The sequence below is a fragment of the Rattus norvegicus genome, chromosome 3 (assembly GCF_036323735.1).
Source record: "Rattus norvegicus strain BN/NHsdMcwi chromosome 3, GRCr8, whole genome shotgun sequence".
NCBI lineage: Eukaryota > Metazoa > Chordata > Mammalia > Rodentia > Muridae > Rattus > Rattus norvegicus.
Window position 1 is genome coordinate 101,578,166 of NC_086021.1, and position 20,447 is coordinate 101,598,612.

General features: G+C 37.7%; 1 long non-coding RNA gene across 3 annotated transcripts in view; it reads left to right on the forward strand.

Annotated features, from left to right (window-relative positions):
* The window catches only part of LOC102549766 (uncharacterized), a 126,465-nt gene that overhangs the window by 96,947 nt on the left and 9,071 nt on the right, over positions 1 to 20,447 (forward strand). For all 3 annotated transcript variants that reach the window (XR_010065270.1, XR_001837462.3, XR_352459.5), the window contains 2 exons: positions 15,067 to 15,197; positions 16,651 to 16,727. This is a non-coding gene — a long non-coding RNA (uncharacterized LOC102549766). The remainder of the gene's footprint in view (positions 1 to 15,066; positions 15,198 to 16,650; positions 16,728 to 20,447) is intronic.

Sequence of the window (20,447 nt, forward strand, 5' to 3'; positions counted from 1 at the left end):
GTGATCAGCTAGTTCCTGGAACAGGGAGTTCCAGGGCCCAACTATTTTTCTTTCTTTTGGCTTCAACTTTTGTCTAGGGGGCAATTTTAAACTTTTACCTTTCAATTGGAGAAGGAGAAAGCCCACCAACATTGCAGAAAGCAGAAGACATCTGACAGAAATGTTGCAGAGGACAGGAGATGTCTGACAGAAAGACACAGAGGAGAAATTCGCTTGAGATCATCTTCAGGAGAAGCATCAACAAGCACTCTTCAGTTTTCAAATCTGTCGTTCCCCTGGACTGAATGATCTAGTTCTTTAATAATATTGTTGTAGTCCTGACTATGAACTACAGAGGCCAGCTGGTAGACTCAAGTGTGTGTGTGTGTGTGTGTGTGTGTGTGTGTATGTGTGTGCACGTATGCACACGTGCACATGTTTGGTCTATATTTCTGGAGAACCTTAAATAATTCAACAGTGGTCCATCCATAAAAATAAGTCAGCTCAATGTTAGGCCTGATATGCTAAGAGTATAACTCCTATGATCTCTTTAGTAAATAGTAATGCTTGCTACAAATTTATGAAACACATAAAAGTTAGTATGGCCTATCCATAAGGGAAATAAATTCCAGCAATGAAGACCTAATTTTTATCCCTTGCATGATGCCACGATGTGGGGAAACGACTGGACTGAGTAAGAAAGGAGTCTGGCTCTGGGCTGCTTTTCTTCTTCCATATGTGTCCTGCACAGGTTAACATGATAACATTCAGCCGGGTTGGTTTGATGAAACGGAACAGATGGCTGGCTGACTTTCATCTACTGAATGCCTTTCTGAAGATACGAGTGCAAGTTGGCTCTTCTGAAGAAGTTCGCCATCTTCTGTTACTCGATCATATTCTGTCCCTATGACCTGAAACAGCTGTTCTTTCACCAATTACACCATTTCTTCCTGATAAATTAAAAACAAGTCTAATTAAATGGTATAATGAAACTATCAATCTATGCTGCTGAGGCAGAACTTTGATGTAATTAGTTATTGATACTGCAAAGCAGGTTTTTGTTACAATGGAAGGAGGATGGGTTTTTGGCTGACTCTTGGGTTCTTGAAAGACACACAGTCACAGGTAAAGATACAGAACTGATTTATCTGATTATTTACCCCCGAAAAGGACTTTTTGGTTGTTATTATGGTCCACAAGAGAAATATAATATCATTTTGAAATATTTGAACCATTTCTCATTACTATCAATAAGGCCTACAGGAACAAAATAAGTATTTTTCTTTGATAGCCTTAGGAATGAATAATTCTAAGGGAAGGGCATTGAATTGTGAAGTGAATAGAAGTTGATGATAGTTTAATGAAAAACTTTCCAGTTTGGATACAGTCTCATTCGGTGGGAGCTGTGGTTGTGACAGCTCCTGGAAAAGTGTACCTATCAGCTATTATTAATTTCGTACCTTTCCTTGCTGGTACTCATTATACCAAGTACTCAGTGATTGTTCACAGAACGAATGCCCTTGTGCTTAGGGTAATTATATCAGGCAGACCAAGTGACGTTAACACAGAATATTATTATAATAAAGCTACACACACACACACACATATATATATATATACATATTTTTACTGATAAAAATTAAAAATGCTAAAATATATGCGTGTAAAAAATTATTAACACAGTAAAATTGGGTCACCATGTCCCTTGGGGTATGGAAAAATACTTAGCAATGAATATTTTGAGTCTTGGTAACAATATTAACATGTTAATAAGGATGAAGGAAATTAATTCATCTTGTATATAAATGTAATATTACACAAAAATTGTTTTGTTATCAAGTAAGTATAATTGTCTAGCATTGCAAGCACTTAGTTTGATCAGTAGAAGAATTTTGGAAAGGTTACTTATAAATTATGTTTCTCTAGGAATCAGTGAAAACAATCTTGAGCCACCCAATTAGAAACAATGCGTAATACCATTTAATGGGACTCCTAAAAGGAAAAAGGCAGCCTTCCCTGCTGCATCCTCTCAATAATTAGGTCTAGATGTTGGAAGCTCTGCTATTCCTATTTGCAACAAATAGAATGTTTCCTCTACTGTAATATCACTGGCCTTATGGATACAAATATGCGTCTCCTTTAGTAGAATCCACAAGATCATATAGGTACTGTCTTAGTTTGGATTCTACTACTGTGAACGGACCATGATTAAGGCAACTCTTATAAGGACAACATTTAACTGGGGCTTGCTTACAGGTTCAGAGGGTCAGTCCATTATTATCAAGACAGGAACATGACAGCATCTATTCTGGCATGGTGCAGGAGGAGCTGAGAGGTCTCCATCTTCATCTGAAGGCTGCTAGCAGAATGCTGGCTTCCAGGCAGCTAGGATAAGAGTCTTAGGGTCTTAAAGCCTACAGTTACAGTGACATAGCTACTCCAAGGCCACACCTACTCCAACATGGCCACACCCTCTAATAGTACTACTCCCTGGGCTGAGCATATACAAACCATCCCAGTACATACATGTGAGTGGCAGAGTCAGAATCATATTTCTGTGATCCCATAATGTGGGTTAAAGAGGATACATGTTCCTTAATCCTACTTTGTAAGAGTCCACACAAAAGCAGAAAACAACCAGGACATAAGCATTGCTGATGTATGTCAGCAGCTCAGAAGCAGTACACATCGACCTTTTTATAGCACTCGGGAGACTTGTGTGCCCTGAACTATTTGAAATACTTCGAATTAAAATGGAGTCTTCATTAATTTACACATTTCGAGTTTACCATTCATAGTCCTTCCATATGAAAACAAATTTTGATTCTTGTAAGGAAGAAGGTAAAAGATGATGTAATGTATAAGAAATTCCTGTATTGCATAATACGAGAAACTCATATACAAGTATTCTGCCTTTAGTGGCAATTCCTTAATGAAAACTTTTAATTAATAATTTTATTTGATTACATTTCAAATGTTATCCCCCTTTTTTGTTGTCCTTCCATGAAGTTCCCCCCCATTGCATCCCCTTTCCCTTTTCCTCTAAAAAAAATGCTCTCTCACCCACCTTCTCACACTTCTAGCTTCCACTTTATTGGAAAAAAGGGCACTGGATATATTCCATAGGATTGGAAAGAAATTATTTATTTTAAAAATTTAAGTGAATTTTAGATATATGACTTAGACAACAAAGCGCAAAGTCTGAATGACCACTTATTGGTACTGAGTATATTTTGTAGATGAAAAAATTCTATTCAGAAAAACAAAGATTTCTCCCTAGAGATAATTCAGGGTATACCTCAAAGTCTGTAGAGAAATGTGTAATAAAAAAAGGCTTTGTTGCAAGTTTCAAATTTTGAAAGAGATTTCTAATTCAGTTCTATAGAATTGCTTGGAGGCAAAGAGATCAGCAAAATCAGAGGACTTTATTCTAATTTATGCTAATTTCTTCCTCAAACTTCAACTTTATGCTAATTTTCTTCCATATAATCTCACAGACATTTTTTCCCTATTTTGGGGGGAAGTTTTAAAATATTAAACAATGTGGGCTTTCCCATCTCTCTTGATAATTTTATCCTCTTGAACTTTCTTGTCCACACAGTGAGGACATACTAGCTAATGTCAATCTCTTCCTAGCTTAATTTAATGCACAGAAGTAATTGAGATAATATAAAACACGGAATAAAAATTGCTGTAATGTACTAAGCCAGAAGAACCTGCTTCATCTCCTCTATGGCTCTTGCTTACCATATACTCTCACTCTTTGAGTCCATGACCATCTTCCTTCAGAGAGAGTCACCAAATCAAAGTAGGAAGAGGTAACAGTTCCTAAAAGGGCTGCCCGTCGAATACAATGAGTCTTTCCAAAGCTTTGGAGGAGTTACCCAGGATACCCAAAGCAGAAAGATTACTCTAATATTGAGAATTATACTCAAGAAACAAAGAAAACCTGTAAGAGGGTCACGTGGAGGAGTCTAAGAGTGTCACTAGGACAAAGTGGGGAACAGAGACTGAAGGAAAAGACTGCCGCACCTGGGGATCCATCCCATACACAGACACCAAGCCCAGACAATATTGCAGATGCCAAGAAGTGCTTGCTGACAGGAGCCTGATATAGCTGTCTCCTGAGAGGCTCTACCTGAGCCTGACAAATACAGAGGTGGATGCTTGCAGCCAACCATTGGGCTGAGCATGGAGACCCTAATGGAGGAGTTAAAGGACTGAAGGAGCTGAAGGGGTTTGCAACCTCATAGGAAGAACAACAACATCAACCAACGAGACTTCCCAGAGCTCCAAGGGACTAAACCACTAACCAATGAGTACACATGGAGGGATCCATGGCTCTAGCTTCACACGTAGCAGAAGATGGCCTTGTTGGGAATGAATGGGAAGAGTGACTGTTGGTTGTGTGAAGGTTCCATGCCCCAGTGTAGGGGAATGCCATAGTGGGGAGGTGGGAGTGGGTGGATGGTGAGCACACTCATAGAAGCAGGGGGAGGGGAGATTGGATAGAGGGTTCCAAGAAGGCAAACTGGAAAGGGGGATAGCATTTGAAATGTAAATAAATATCTAATTTAAAAAAAGAGAGAGAAATAAGAGTGTCACTAGGGCCAACTGTTTCATCTGATGAACAGAAAACTTAACACGATTAAAGAGCTACTTCTGGATATTTTTATGGGAAAATGGATAGAGAAAGGAGATAGACTCTTCAAATGAGAGAAAGACAAGGGGCTACAACTAATCACAGGAATGTGCCCTAGAGGTGACAAAGGTATCATTATCCAGGGGTACCCTGTGAGGACACTGGTGACAGTGTCCTATAGGAGCTTCCAGTGGGAGTATTTGTAGTAGCATCCTGGCAAGGATTTCTAAGGGTCTAGAATCAGACAAGGGGATCCCAACTGCAAGCCTCTAGTAATAAAAACCCTAGAATTATTTAAGTTATTTAAGGAGACTAGTCTTGCCCACTCAATTTATTGTGAGGATGAGAAAGGAAACAGGATAAAGAGCCAAGACCTATTTGAGGTCTTGTCAAGAGTAGTGAAGGCTCTCTCCCACCAATTGAAACTACTTTCTTTGTTCTGCAACATATAAGAAGCACAGAAACTCTTTCCTTCTTGGAAGACCCTCTTTTTTTGTCCCCCATCAGTTGCTAAAAAAAAGTTTTCTTTTATTTAGCAAAATTCTCCTTTTACTTCCCAAGGTCCCATGCCTCTTTTTTCATGGTCCTATGACAAGGCCATGAAACAAATAATGCTCAATAAAATGACGCTAAGGAGCAGAGCTCCCACCTTGGCTCTACAGGCCTAAATAAATCCTATCTAGAATCCTTGTTTAGAGAGAAGAGGTTAGAAAAATCAAACAAGGTAAGAATTCAAGACTAGATGAAGCCTTGAAAAATGTACTTTTATAAGAAGCAATAACAAAAACTTCAAATACTTATTTGTATAACTGAATTGTGAAAAGAGATAGCACCTGCACAGAGTAGTGGAAGAAGTAAGTCTCTTGTTCTTTGCTACTAAGTACAATGATTTCAATATATCTATATGATATCCATAGAATTAAAGATTTTATGTGGATAATTATAAACATAGTTTATGTCTTGTTTATATTTTATCAGAGAAACATGTAATTTTATCATCATACTTTTATGAATGGGAACACATCAAATGGTCTTTATGACAGATGATTAGTAATTGCCTACTTTCAGTGACTCTATTGCCAATTATCATTATTAGACTCTTGTTTTCTACTTTATTTTAATAATTCTATGCAAGATACATGGAAGAGTTTCTAAGTGGGATAAACTAAAATGAAAAATTAACAATACCGTATTTTCAAGAAGTAAAATGTGGACATTGAAAATAACAAAAACATTGAAGTATTTACACATTTTAGAAACAAAGAAAATGTACATTTGGCTATTCCTCTATCAGAAATACCTGTTTTGTCAGAGGATATCTTTTGATCTCACTCCAGAAAGTTTTTCCAGGATGGACCAATACCTTTCTGCTGTCTGCCTCTCTCATTTCCTTTACCTACCAAGTACATACATAAAACCCCTTTTAAAGAAACTGTAAGACTCTCAGAGAGAATCTTCCCTCAGGAGGGAGATCCTCGAGCCCAATGACCAGTCCGAGTCCACAGGCTGTAATCTGCAAGAGGATTTTTATTGATCAGGATACACAGGTATCTGTGGGCGTCCCAGTCAATTCGGAAGACTGGCACACCTAGCAGAACCAGGGATGGGTTTTTATAGGGCATTGGGGAGCAGAAGCAGGCTTACAGAAGCAGATGCATGGTTACAGGGATGTGATTGGTGGAGTAAATGAGGCATATGTGTATGTTACCTATTTTGGCTATAGTCATAACAGTGAGTTAGCAAAAAGTACATGGTGGTCAGGGCTTCTGGGGGGGTCAGGGACAGTTTCTTTTTCCTGCCAGGTGGCCCATGGAGCAATGCCCATAATTTAGTCTGGTTTCTGCATTTTGTTTTCTTTTATGGTCTGTTTCGTCTAAATGATGGGTCAGCTTGTCCCACAAAGCTTGGACACATCTGAACTTTCCCAGGCTTATTTTAGTTCTGAGTCTGTATCTAAAAACTTACTTTTTACTTCTATAGTTGAGGGCCTTGGGCCCCTCCTTTCTGGAGGGGGTCTTTCAAAACCATCTTAACAGGTGCTAGCATTAAAGACACTTTTATCAGAAAAAAATTCTATTCCTATCTTTGACACCTTTGCCTTATATCCCAACTGAATAAGATGAATAAAAGAAAAATAACAAAATTCCATGAAGTCAATGAGTACATAAAATACTAAGATCTGAGGAAAATAGAGAGAATTCCCATCTCTTCATAGAACTTTACTTCTATAGAAGTAATTTTACTTCTGTTATTAATCTTTGGAAAGTGTCTTATAGTTTTTTAAAGTAATAAATGGGTTAATCCATAGGAATGATTTTTTTTTAACTTATACAAAAAGCACATTTCTGAAGTTTGAGTTCAGAATTTATCAACTCTTACAGTGTTATTTTAATCCAATCTCTTTTTATAGGAGACAAATCTTTCTGTTTCCATATAGGTTTGCCCTGATTGTAAAAACATATTTTTAAAGGCATTTTTCCTGCTCTAATATTTAAGGGACACCCAGTACTACAAACCACTGTGCAATGTCATGCCTGAGATTCAGGGATAAACAAAATTCCTTCCCTCAAGGAGCCCAAGCTCTTGTAAAAATGATAAGACTTGTCCACATGTAAAGATAATAAAAGCAGCAAATGATAAATTTCATAAGAGAGGTTCAGATAAATTGTTATGAGTGTGAAAGGCTAGAGAGATTAAGGACATAACAAGGTTTTAAAGACAATATAAGTTGTTCCTTCAAAAATGTAAATACAAAAAGTCTGCTTTTTCAATATGTCTCTTGAATACATGAGATTTCCTTAACTTTTTTCTTTTCTTTTCTTTTCTTTTTGCTCTAGAGTCCCATGATGCTCCCTTGATGCCTTTAAGTGATATAAAATTTGCTATGTGTTTGAGAAAGGCTTTCCTAAATTAAGCCAAACCAAAATGATGAGAAATTATCATTGTGCTACAACTGGGAAATACCACTTTAACAGGCTGGGGTAGCCTGTGCTTTGACAGGACATGACCCATATTAACACAGCTATTGTTTTACATGTAAGGTAATAATTAAGATTAATGAGAACAGATAAGAAAATAACTTTTTAGAATATTGGACTACAAATCTCCCTTCCAAATCTAACTACTATGCAAGAACACTTGTATAATCCAAGTGTAAGATTTTCTTTGCTGAACAGTGATCATGAAAATTTTATAGTTTTGATTTGCTTGTAGATCTTAAGGAGTCATCTTGCTTGGTGTTTAAAAACTATAAAAGCAGTGGGTGTTTGAAATGTACAGAAGGAAAGCTTTCCAACAGAAGACAGGTGGCGTGATTAGATCTGATGGGCCATGAGTTCCTGCCTGGCCCAGGTCTTACTGTGCTCTCTTTTTATTCCTATTGATATATGCTAAAAATGAATTTCTTTTCCAGCAGAGAGTCTGGGACATAAAACTCAAGTTTGGCTACCCTGTTTTGTAGATGTTATAATTAACATCACTTCAGCTGTGTGATTAAAAGCTTCTCAAATCAGGTAAAGGAGGAATAAGAATTCATTCGGTTCTGTAATTTAGGAGTACACAGTTCAAATTTACCCAGCTACAGATATAAAGAGCTCAAAGACTATCAGTACTCTCAGCAAATCTACCCTCTGAGTTATTTCATTTTCAGGCTCCAGTGATGGCAGAAGTCTAATTAAAGCGGGGGGGATTGTTCTCCTGCACTCCTGCTATGTACTCTGTTTGAACTCATGAACTGAAAGGAGCCATGTGAGCATCACGCCAAAACCAATCACAATAGTGGGGGTTTCGTTTTCTTCTTAAGCTGGGGCTGGGTGATGTATTCTCTATTGGAATATTGGAGTCATTTCCTAGCTCAAATTTATTGGTTGAGAATTGGAAATTTTTTTATGTTTTATTATATATTTCTTTACATTTCAAAGGTTATTCCCCTTCCCGGTTTTCTGTCCATGAGCCCCCATTTCCTCCCTTCCCCCAGTGGACAATCAGAAGGAGAAAACATTCTCTCCTGCAAGCTCCATAGGCCCAAGGAAATGTCTATTAACACAGAGTTATTGAGAGCCCTAGAACATTCCATGTTGAAAGCATTACACAAGAATATATTTGTAAACGTGTATCTGTGTATGCAGACAATTGTGGAATAATATAATTAATATTTGATAGTAATATTCTGGAAGGATAGATGATAAATTCATTACATTCAAATCTACATAAAAAGGTTCAAGTAATAGTTTGGCAATACACCTGAGTTTTGACATATATGCATGAAAATATTATTATTCATACTTACTCCATAAAATTTTCAATATTAATTTTAACTACATTTTCCTTTTACATGAGTTTTCTTGCCATTCTAAAATTATTAAGTATAATTAAAATAATAAGTACCAATTGATGTGTTCTTCCCTGGTGGAGATGACTTCAAACATTCTTGGCCTTCTTATTTCCTGGTAGTTCTCTGTGTAGTTTGAATGTCTCTTGGCTTTCCCTTGTCCATGTTAGCATGTCTATTATTGTCTTTGTTCAAATCATTTGTAGGCAGGCATGTTGGTGAGACTTAATTGGTATAGACTCTGATAGTCCTAGGAGACACAATATCACTGTAAACTCTTTGACCCTCTGGCTCTTACAATGTTTCTGCTCCCTATTCTGGAATGATATTAGAATTTTAGGTGGGTGTTTTGTAGTGTATACACATCCTTTGAACTTGGTTTCATGTCTATATATTTTGGTTGGTTGTGGTTTTCTGCAATGGTGTCTGTCTCAAGAAAGAGTACGTAGAAAAGTTCAGAAGGAGGAAGGGAAGTGGGTAAATGATGTAATTATATTATTACCTGAAAAAATGAAAGAAATAATTTAAAGAATATAAGTAACAATGCAGTATTTATGTAGTTGGATCAAACCAAGTAACAGTTACTAAGTTATCTTCTTAAGGAAATCATTCTTTCTCAGTTTATTTGCATGAGTATAATAAACTCAAGTAGAACAGAACTATTCTAGTTCATTCCTACAACAGGTTGAGTAGAAGATGGCTCATATTAGGTTGTACTATCAAGTATCCAGTAACCAACCCACTAAGAAAAAGAACATAATACTCCCATCCTATGACTTTCTTCCAGAAATTCAGTTTATATTTTTTCAACTTTTCCTTCCCATATGTATCTATAATAACAAAATCAGAATAGTGAGCATAATAATAGAGACTTTATTTTCTGTTGGCTGGTCACTCTGTTAGAGTTATAAGAATATTTGTAGTGTTATCTAATTCAGTTCACATTCAGCTATTTACTGATCAAGTGATATTCATTGAGAAAATATTAAGTTTTAAGAAATGGTCTGAAAAATATTATTTATTATTATTATTATCATTATTATTGTTATTTTTGTTTAGTTTTCTTTTATTTTGGCAGGGGTAAGTAAATTGTTCCCAAGAGAAGATAGCAGTAAAGGAACAGAGAATAAGCCATTCCAAAACTAAGATGTGTTCCCTATTATAGAAGGCTTTTGGTTCTAAGAAAACTAAGAAGCCAACCTTACTCCAGGCAAATGCTACATGTGTACATGTGTAGCTACAGAGTACTACAAATAGCATTTGAATGGAAAAGGGACTGTGCACACATGGGAAACCAAAAATCTGAGAATGCTAGGACCTCTTCTTCAGGGAATAATAAGGGGAGTTAATGTTTGGTTTCAATATTAAGACCATACTTTCTTCATGGTCTCTGAAATTTACTCTCAAAGCAAAAGTATTAGAAGCATGAAAATGTAGTATTGGAAATGAAGACAGAGATCTCAGGAATGTAGTGCTATGTGAAAGGGGACTGTTGGGATGTGTTTTTCTCTCAGTTTAGTACATGGTCCCCTTTTTTTTCTCTGACCTTGGCACAAATTGAAACTGCAATTTTCTCAAGATCTTTGTGTTGGGTTCAGCCCATGCTTGGAAATCTCTTTCCTATAACCTTCATCCTTGATATTCAGAGCTCAGTTAAATGCAAGCTCTTCCCAGAGACTGTTCTCACTCGCCAACCTACAGTAGTCACAGTTATTATATTTTAAAATATAATTATATTTTACTACTTTGCTGAATATTCTTCACCATCTGATAGTTTTTCTCATTTATTGGTTTAGTGCTTCATTTATTTTTAATCTGCTTTGTAACTTTAATTTTTTCAAAGCCTATTTTTAAATGATGGTTCTTAAATGCTTTAACCTCCCTTCTATCCCATCACCCAATAGGTAGTAGAAAAGAAACGATACGGTGGAAGTGGAACTGTTTAGAAATGATTCTTTGGAGCAAATACTACCTGAGTTGTCAAGAAATCAGCAGTTCAGTTCACAAGGGTCAGCAGCGGCAGCCAGCTCAATCCACTTGCAAATATTCTAGCATTCCAGTTTGGTAGAGTCAGGATAGCAGCACAAATCACCAGCAGTGGCACTATCTAGCAGAGACAAGGAGGCCTCAGCCTTGGTGTGAGTCAGCAGGAGGAATCAGGAGGGAAGCCCGGAGTTCTCAGCTGTGCCTCTCTCAGCAAAGAGAAGATCAGCAAAGACACAAGACCAACAAGCTTTGCACAGCTAGCTCTACATGCGAGTCATGCTCAGTCTCTGTCACTGTCCATAGAGTTCTTTTTATATTCCTATCAATCTTCACCATCCTCCATAGGTCTTGCCTCAGCATGAGCATCTGTTAGCTGACATCACTCTGCCAATCAGCCTGAGTTAGAGGAAGAGGCAAGAAACTGCAGCACACCACCAAAAGTTTTTTTGATGTGTTTTTCTCACTATGAAGTCCCAGCAAATGGAGCTCAAATGTGTAATGTAAGGCAGACCAATAATGCGGGAAGATCCTTCCCGTGTCCTTTCATGTGCTTACTTTAGCAGAACATCTTTTCACCTGTGTCTGCTTCGACCAAACGTTTCTTTTATGAGTCTGCCTTAGCCCTTCATCTGTGTTCACTTCAAGAAAACACTCCTCCATGCGTTTGCCCCAGCAAAACACCATCCAACACAACTGACTTTCCAAAGAACCCTGAAGTTCACACTTCGCTGCTTCACACGAATTTCTTTTGGTGGTTTTGCCTCCTCAGCTAACACTTAGCAATGATCAGAGCTATTTCCAGTTTTATAATGGAAGGGATGCTAATTAATCTGCATTAGATTGAACATTTCCTACAACAGAGGTTTCTGACCCAAATGTCCATAGAACCTGAGACCGAGAAACTCTCAGAATAAAATAATATGAGAGCAGAGACCATGTCTGTTCAATTCATATTCTTCCTATGTCTTCTATGACATCAGAAAACACAAAATAAATGCATGTATGATCAAAGGTTAAGTCCTTACTATCATCAAGAATTCAGTTATTATTGAGAAAACTTGTTAAATATTATGCGTGAAGCAATCTAGGTTGATGATACTTGAGATGTGTGGAACAAAAACAAATAGTACTTTAAAATAGTAATCATCAGAAACCCTTCTCCAACTGCACTTTGTATATAAGTAGTGTCTGTGAACAGCACAAGAGCAAGTCAACACGTTTGCCTTTGAAAAAAACAATTCTCTCCTAAAGGAGCAGCTTAAACTGTGGTTATCAGTAAGCGCTTAAAAACCAGACCACCTCAGTTCATGATCCCTCTGTCATTCTGTAACTGTGTAACTGTGCACAGTCTCCTGTGTTAGATTTTCTAGCTTCTTAATTGTAAAAGAAGACAATGAATGTATGTTCCCCTCGGGATTGTTACAGACATTGTATATGAGATAAAATATGTAAGACATTTGAACAGAGATTAGGAATCAGCAAATACCATGTGTGTGAAGTGTTTCCAAATATTAAAAGTAACTAGTTCTTGTTGTCAAGAGGTCCCCTGGGTTTCCTGATGATGGAAATATGATAAACAGCATACCCATTCACCGTGAAAAGCAGTGAGCTAGGATTGTAATGACATCAGTATACATGTAGATAATAATAATAACAAGAACGATGGCACAGAATCTTATATGAAAATATTATAATTTCTCATCTCAACTTAAAAATTTGCCAGGCAGATTCCTTGAACACAAAAATTAGGCAATAAAGTGAGTTCTGGATTTTACCTGATGGTTATTCCAGAGAACTGAGCACTCACAGATGTGAGCTAATTTTGAAAACTAGTTATCAGCATGTGCCCTAGTATGGGGAGGGTGTGAGGCTCCCTACTGCTTGCTCTCCATGGCCCCAGCTTCTTTAGCTCTTCCTGCACTGCCTTTTGGCAGGTAGACAAAATCAATGGGAAATAATAGGTAGGAAATGGTTGTGTTCCTTGGAGGAATTTCTGAGATAAACGGGAGACCTTGTAGTTATTATATGACTAATGAATGCTGTTTTCCCTCACTGCACTCAAATGTACGCAGTGCTATTGAACCTGGCCTTGGCCAACTGCTGTATTGATTTCCTTTTGTGATTTTAGATTCTCTTCTCAAGTAACCTTAACTAAAGACTTGAAATAGCAGAACCAATTCAAATTAGATAGAGTGTGCCTGAACCTCAGGCTCAGAATTTAATTGATGATTTTTGATAAAACCTTAGATTGGATTTTCTTATTTGTTTATTTATGTCTTGTTCTTTTTGCTCTAAATAGTCTTTTAATGATGTGTCATTAATATGTAGTAAATGATCTTTCTTTTTTAAACACCATTGAAATATAATTTAAATTACTATAACATTCATCCACTTGTTTTTAGTATATTTAAAGAATTACACAACCATTACTACACTCTAATTTTAGAATAATTTAATGAGAGCAGAGCAAATCTTTTGCCTATCCTCAGACCGTTTTTTATTCTTCCTTTTAACCTTCAGACATCATAATTCTATAGTCTGTCTAGATAGATGTGTTTATTTCTCCCACTTTCATATAAATGGAAGCACACTATATGTTATTTTATATCTGACTTCTTTTACATATGAATTGTAAATCAGTGCTATGCATTCATAAAATTTAGATTGACTGTAGCAAAACTCTGAAATCAGGACTGCTTTTCTATTCTGTCTGTCTCACGAGTTCCTTAGAATGTTCCTTTGAAATTATCTCATTCTAGAAAAATGTTAGCAATAGATATTATTTTATTTTTTTATAGGTAGACTAGCAATTTCCCAACACCATAATTGAAGGGACTATATTTTCCCTAGTGTAATTTTGACACTTTTTTCAAATATCATGTGGCCATAGCTATATTTGTGTCTATAGATCCCCCATTTCAGTGGTCTGTGGGGCTGGGTTTGGGCTGGTGCCATCATGCTTTTGTTACAATGGTTCTTTATTATAATTTGATATGAGTTACTATGATACATGAACATGTCAACAGTCTTCTAATGGTTTTTAGCTTTTTTTCACCTGGTAGAATTTTTAATGTCTTGGTTCAGTCATAAGTGCCAAAGGAAAAAATAATAATATATGGTAAGTAATGAACCACATATTTAGTTGCTTTAAGACCTGGTAGAGCTTCTTTATAGTGAGTTGAATATTTTAGAAAGGGTCACCCATCAGCCTGAGTTCTGTACTGAAGATAACATAAAAGATAATAAGCATAGCACTTGGAAATTTTGTTACAAATAGATATAGTGGATTCTAAAAATCTTTATTATTTATAGTCACCAAAAGATTTGTTTATCACCAGTACACAAACTTTCCTATCCTGAATGAGATAGACAAGCAGTAATTAGTCGCAGATTGATGAAATGTAGACAATCTGGTTCCAGACCCTGAGTTCTTATGTACCAATTCTTCATTTAAAGGTCAGGTACTTAGGGTTTTTAGAGCTTTCAATGTTTGGTTCATTTCTAAACTTACTAAGTAAAATAATCAAGTTTTGAATGCTGTTAGTCAATAATAGAAATTATTCTAAAAGTATTTTAAAAAATCAAACAAAATCTCTACTCCCGCCTTTGGTATGCTTTAATCGAAATGAGTGCACAGCAGTATGAGACAACATGAACAGGAATGATTCCTTGACTGTGTGTTAGAAATATTTTACCAAGGAAACAACCTGACACAAATGCTGATCATTATGGACTAAGAGTTCTAAGAGAGGATTAAAAGTATCTGGTCCTTAGGACACTTACCTCATACGGTCCTCTCTTGAGGATGCATGGGAATGGTATGTAATGGTGATTGCTTCAATGATTCAGCTAAACATCGTGGCAAAAGTGGAAGATTTCGGCAGTATAATTCAAATTTGTAATTGGTTTGACTTTGAATCAACTGACACCAGACTAGATCATCTGACTGAATCAAAGTAGAAAGGACTGGACATGGAGAAAGTCTGAGTTTCTCTGCTTTGCCTTCAGTTTTACCAGAGCTAGGCAGTAAGAATCCCTTTTGTTCTACTCTGTGTTATATTTACAGGTTCCTATGGCACTTATAGTGGATTTGATTGTAAAATGATCATTGATCTTTTCTCATCTTAAGGGTCTGCTTTCCACCAAATGGAACTTAGGAAAGCTCCAAAAAATCCTGACTCAACCATTTTCAAAAGGAGCAGGTCCCACCCACACCCCTGAGAAGCTACTGATTCCTTCTAAATACCTCTGACTGAGTTGGTATGTTTTGACTTTGAATTTTCTATTTATGTTTTACATTCCTTAACCCACTAATGACTTTCTCTAAACAGGAATAGATCTAGATATTTTCCACAGATCCTCTCCTTTTGCCCTACATATATAATAAATATATTGAAGTTATTAATTAAGTCCAGGTTGCAATTTTTAGTTGTCGACCTAGAATTATCTCAAGAACTTAATTTTAAAGTGTTATTGTGGAGTTTCTGAGGAACAGCAAGCTATCATCTCCAAGCTTGTGGGGTTAAAATCAAAAGGGGCAGAGAAGAAAATTTAGGAAAACAGATCACTCTTGCTGTAGCCTGTGCCTGCAAGAGAGGAGAAAACTGTTGGTAAGACTTGGACATTTTCATCTATCAGAGATGGGGCCTATTGGTATTATACTGTAAAGAGTTTTTCAGGGAAAGGTAGGAACCAAGACTTCCTACTAAAAAGTGTAATCATTCAAACGTACACAGGCCAACTGAATACCTATGGGCTACCTTCAAGCCGAAGGCCACAAACCTGAGCCTTATGGAAAGGAATTTTAAAGTTCTCAATTTTAAAATCCTTCAAAATTCTAAATTGTGTGTATCTGTTCAAATGCTTATATTTCATTTGAAAGATGAGTTGTGTTTATGTAGAGAGTCATTTTATCCACTGTCACGTTTTTGTACTTTTCACAGAAAATAGTAAAGCAGAGTAACTGTGTGCTGAGCAAAGCCCTTGGATTTCAGAATATTTGAAGAGTTACAAAGGAAAGGTAGTCAGAACTGTAGAAACTGCCATCTCATTGCCTCTTTCCCTCACCTTAAAGCAATCTGGCTGACAATTTCAGTGCTTACTGAAAATGGTAGATCAGTTTTGGCCAACACTACTGAATGTATATCTCAAGGTTACACAAAGAGAAACTCTAAACCTGAATCTAAATTTTGTCTTTTAATATTCAGAGAAGTAGACCTCCTTTCACCTTCCATCTAAATATACATTAGATGTAATCGCATGAACTATATTTTGTTGCTTTTAACTCATAAGGTAGATTTATGAGAATAGTCTTAGGAAAGAGCCCCGCCTGTGATGTATGTGTACCACTAACCAATGGTTTTGTAATGAAAACTGTGTATGTGTGTGCGCACGCGCGCATGTGCGCGTGCGTGCATGTGCTCGTGCATGCATGTGTGTGCGTGTGTGTGTGTGTGCATGTGTGTGCGTGTGTGTATGCACACATTCATGCAAACATGTGTATGCAAGTGAATTATAGACAGTCAGAATAAGGGGCGGTGCTTTATACATGTGCATCACTTTGTGCTGTAAAAGCTGAGGAATTCAATTATCTTTTATAAAGAATTCTAAGAAACCTCTGTTGAAATGTTGAGGAATTCAATTCAGAATTTGATTTGCTTACTAACGAAAGAATTACTGGTTTAGTATCTAATTTATCTAATTTGAAAATTAGAGTGAAAGCATCAATATCCACGAAGCACTATGCTAGAAATGAGGACAGCAAAGTCATGAACAGAGATACAGTGTAAGGTATGTTTGTGTCATATACAATGAGAAGAATTGCACATCTTATAAACTGTGAATTTTGGCCATTTGTCTGAGTTTGGGCTTGGCTTATAAACATAAGCTATGGATGGGGAACAGAGATCTGAGAAATGGAACTCATTTCAAATCAGTTCTAGTAACTGGTCAGTCTGGACTAAGACATCTTTCTTTAATTAGTTTGTATATCAAATATAAATTCAACAAACAAAACAAAGTTGTGGTATAACCACCAAAGGTGTTCTTAAATCTTACATCTTGATTTACAATGTAGGGATTTTATCTCCACATTAAAAGACATTCTTTATAAACAGTTTAAAGGCATTAATTCATCCTGTAGAGTTTAACAGGCATAATAATGCCATTTATGTGATTCTAGTGACCATGCTAAATGGGCTCACTTGTTTCACTCACAACTGCATTGATTTTGAAGATATATAAAAGCCTATGAAATAAATCTGTAAGGGTAATTTTAAAAATTGTCTTTTGAAAAACAGAGAGCATTTTCTCTTAATGAAATATCTGTGACTCAAGTACTTTGTTTCTCCGTACCAATACCATGCAGTTTTTATCACTATTGCTCTGTAATACTGCTTGAGTTCAGGGATAGATAGACCAATGGAATAGAATTGAAGACCCAGAAATGAACCCACACACCTATGGTCACTTGATTTTTGACAAAGGAGCCAAAACCATCCAATGGAAAAAAGATAGCATTTTCAGCAAATGGTGCTGGTTCAACTGGAGGGCAACATGTAGAAGAATGCAGATCGATCCATGCTTATCACCCTGTACAAAGCTTAAGTCCAAGTGGATCAAGGACCTCCACATCAAACCAGACACACTCAAACTAATAGAAGAAAAACTAGGGAAGCATCTGGAACACATAGGCACTGGAAAAAATTTCCTGAACAAAACACCAATGGCTTATGCTCTAAGATCAAGAATCGACAAATGGGATCTCATAAAACTGCAAAGCTTCTGTAAGGCAAAGGACACTGTGGTTAGGACAAAACGGCAACCAACAGATTGGGAAAAGATCTTTACCAATCCTACAACAGATAGAGGCCTTATATCCAAAATATACAAAGAACTCAAGAAGTTAGACCGCAGGGAAACAAATAACCCTATTAAAAAATGGGGTTCAGAGCTAAACAAAATTCACAGCTGAGGAATGCCGAATGGCTGAGAAACACCTAAAGAAATGTTCAACATCTTTAGTCATAAGGGAAATGCAAATCAAAACAACCCTGAGATTTCACCTCACACCAGTGAGAATGGCTAAGATCAAAAACTCAGGTGACAGCAGATGCTGGCGAGGATGTGGAGAAAGAGGAACACTCCTCCATTGTTGGTGGGATTGCAGACTGGTAAAACCATTCAGGAAATCAGTCTGGAGGTTCCTCAGAAAATTGGACATTGAACTGCCTGAGGATCCAGCTATACCTCTCTTGGGCATATACCCAAAAGATGCCTCAACATATAAAAGAGACACGTGCTCCACTATGTTCATCGCAGCCTTATTTATAATAGCCAGAAGCTGGAAAGAACCCAGATGCCCTTCAACAGAGGAATGGATACAGAAAATGTGGTACATCTACACAATGGAATATTACTCAGCTATCAAAAACAATGAGTTTATGAAATTCGTAGGCAAATGGTTGGAACTGGAAAATATCATCCTGAGTGAGCTAACCCAATCACAGAAAGACATACATGGTATGCACTCATTGATAAGTGGCTATTAGCCCAAATGCTTGAATTACCCTAGATCCCTAGAACAAACGAAACTCAAGACGGATGATCAAAATGTGAATGCTTCACTCCTTCTTTAAATGAGGAAAAAGAATACCCTTGGCGGGGAAGGGAGAGGCAAAGATTAAAACAGAGACTGAAGGAACACCCAGTCAGAGCCTGCCCCACATGTGGCCCATACATATACAGCCACCCAATTAGACAAGATGGATGAAGCAAAGAAGTGCAGACCGACAGGAGCCGGATATAGATCGCTCCTGAGAGACACAGCCAGAATACAGCAAATACAGAGGCGAATGCCAGCAGCAAACCACTGAACTGAGAATAGGTCCCCTATTGAAGGAATCAGAGAAAGAACTGGAAGAGCTTGAAGGGGCTCGAGACCCCAAAAGTACAACAATGCCAAGCAACCAGAGCTTCCAGGGACTAAGCCACTACCTAAAGACTATACATGGACTGACCCTGGACTCTGACCCCATAGGTAGCAATGAATATCCTAGTAAGAGCACCAGTGGAAGGGGAAGCCCTGGGTCCTGCTAAGACTGAACCCCCAGTGAACTAGTCTATGGGGGGAGGGCGGCAATGCGGGGAGGGTTGGGAGGGGAACACCCATAAGGAAGGGGAGGAGGGAGGGGGATGTTTGCCCGGAAACCGGGAAAGGGAATAACACTCGAAATGTATATAAGAAATACTCAAGTTAATAAAAAAAAATAAGTTTTTTGAAAAAAAAATAAAAATAAAATAAAAAGAAATAAAAAAAAGAAATAAAAAAAAGTACTTTGTTTCACTAAGAGGGAGAATTAGTGAAATCATAAAGGAATGGTGGAAACAAGTTTTTCAGAGCTATGAAAACCAGAGCTTTTCAGAAGGTAGTGACTTGGCCTCAATGCTAGTTGGCATGCTCTTGAGCAAATGAGACATTTAAAAAATACGTTATATTTTTTCCTTTTAAGTTTATTTATTTTTATTCTTTAATCCTTTTTTACAGTTCAGATTCCATCCCCCTCCAGGGCTAACCCCTGACTACTCCCACTCCGACAGCTCCTCCCCCTTCTCTCTCCAAGAGGATGTTCCCATTCCCCACTCCAACTCCACCAGGCCTCCCTCTCCCTGGAGTCTCAAGTCTCCAAGAGTTAGGTGCACCTTCTCTCAAGAAGCCAGACCAGGCAGTCTTCTGCTCTATATGTGTCAGAGTGGGGGGGCCTCATACCAGCTAGTGTATGCTGCCTAGTTGGTGGTTTGGTGTCTGAGAGCCCTCAGGGGTCCAGATCCATTGAGACTGCCGGTCTTGCCATGGGGCCTCCCTCCTCTGCAGCCTTGTCCAGCTTTTCCTGCAATTCAACCTCAGGGGTTCCAGCTTCTGTCCATTGGCTGGGTGTAAGCATCTGGATCTTAGTCTTTCACCTGATTGTTGGGCCTCTCAGAAGGCAGCCATGCTAGGCTCTTGTCTGCAAGTACACCACAGCAACAGTAACAGTGTCAGGGACCCAGGCCTCCTCTTGAGCTGGATCCCCATTTGGGCCTGTCACTGAACCTCCTTCCCCTCAGACTCGTCTCCATTTTTGTCCCTGCAGTTCCCTCAGACAGGAACAATTCTGGGTTAGAACTTTTGACTGTGGGATGGCAACCCCATCCTTCCACTTGATGTCCTGTCCCTCCACTGGAGCTGGACTCTACAAGTTTTCTCTCCCCACTATAGGGCATTTCATTTAAGGTCCTTCCCTCTGAGTCCTGAAAGATTCTCAACTCCCAGATCTCCAGTACATTCTAGAGGGTCCCCCTACTTCCTACCTCCTGAAGTTATCTGTTTACATTTTTCTGCTGGCTCTAAGGATATGTTTATTATTTAAAACTACCTTTAAATTTAAATATATTCTCATCATTTTCTTTCCCTCCCCCAAGTCCTCCCAGATCCTCTCCCCTTCCTTACTTACCTAGCTGAAGTTCTTTCTA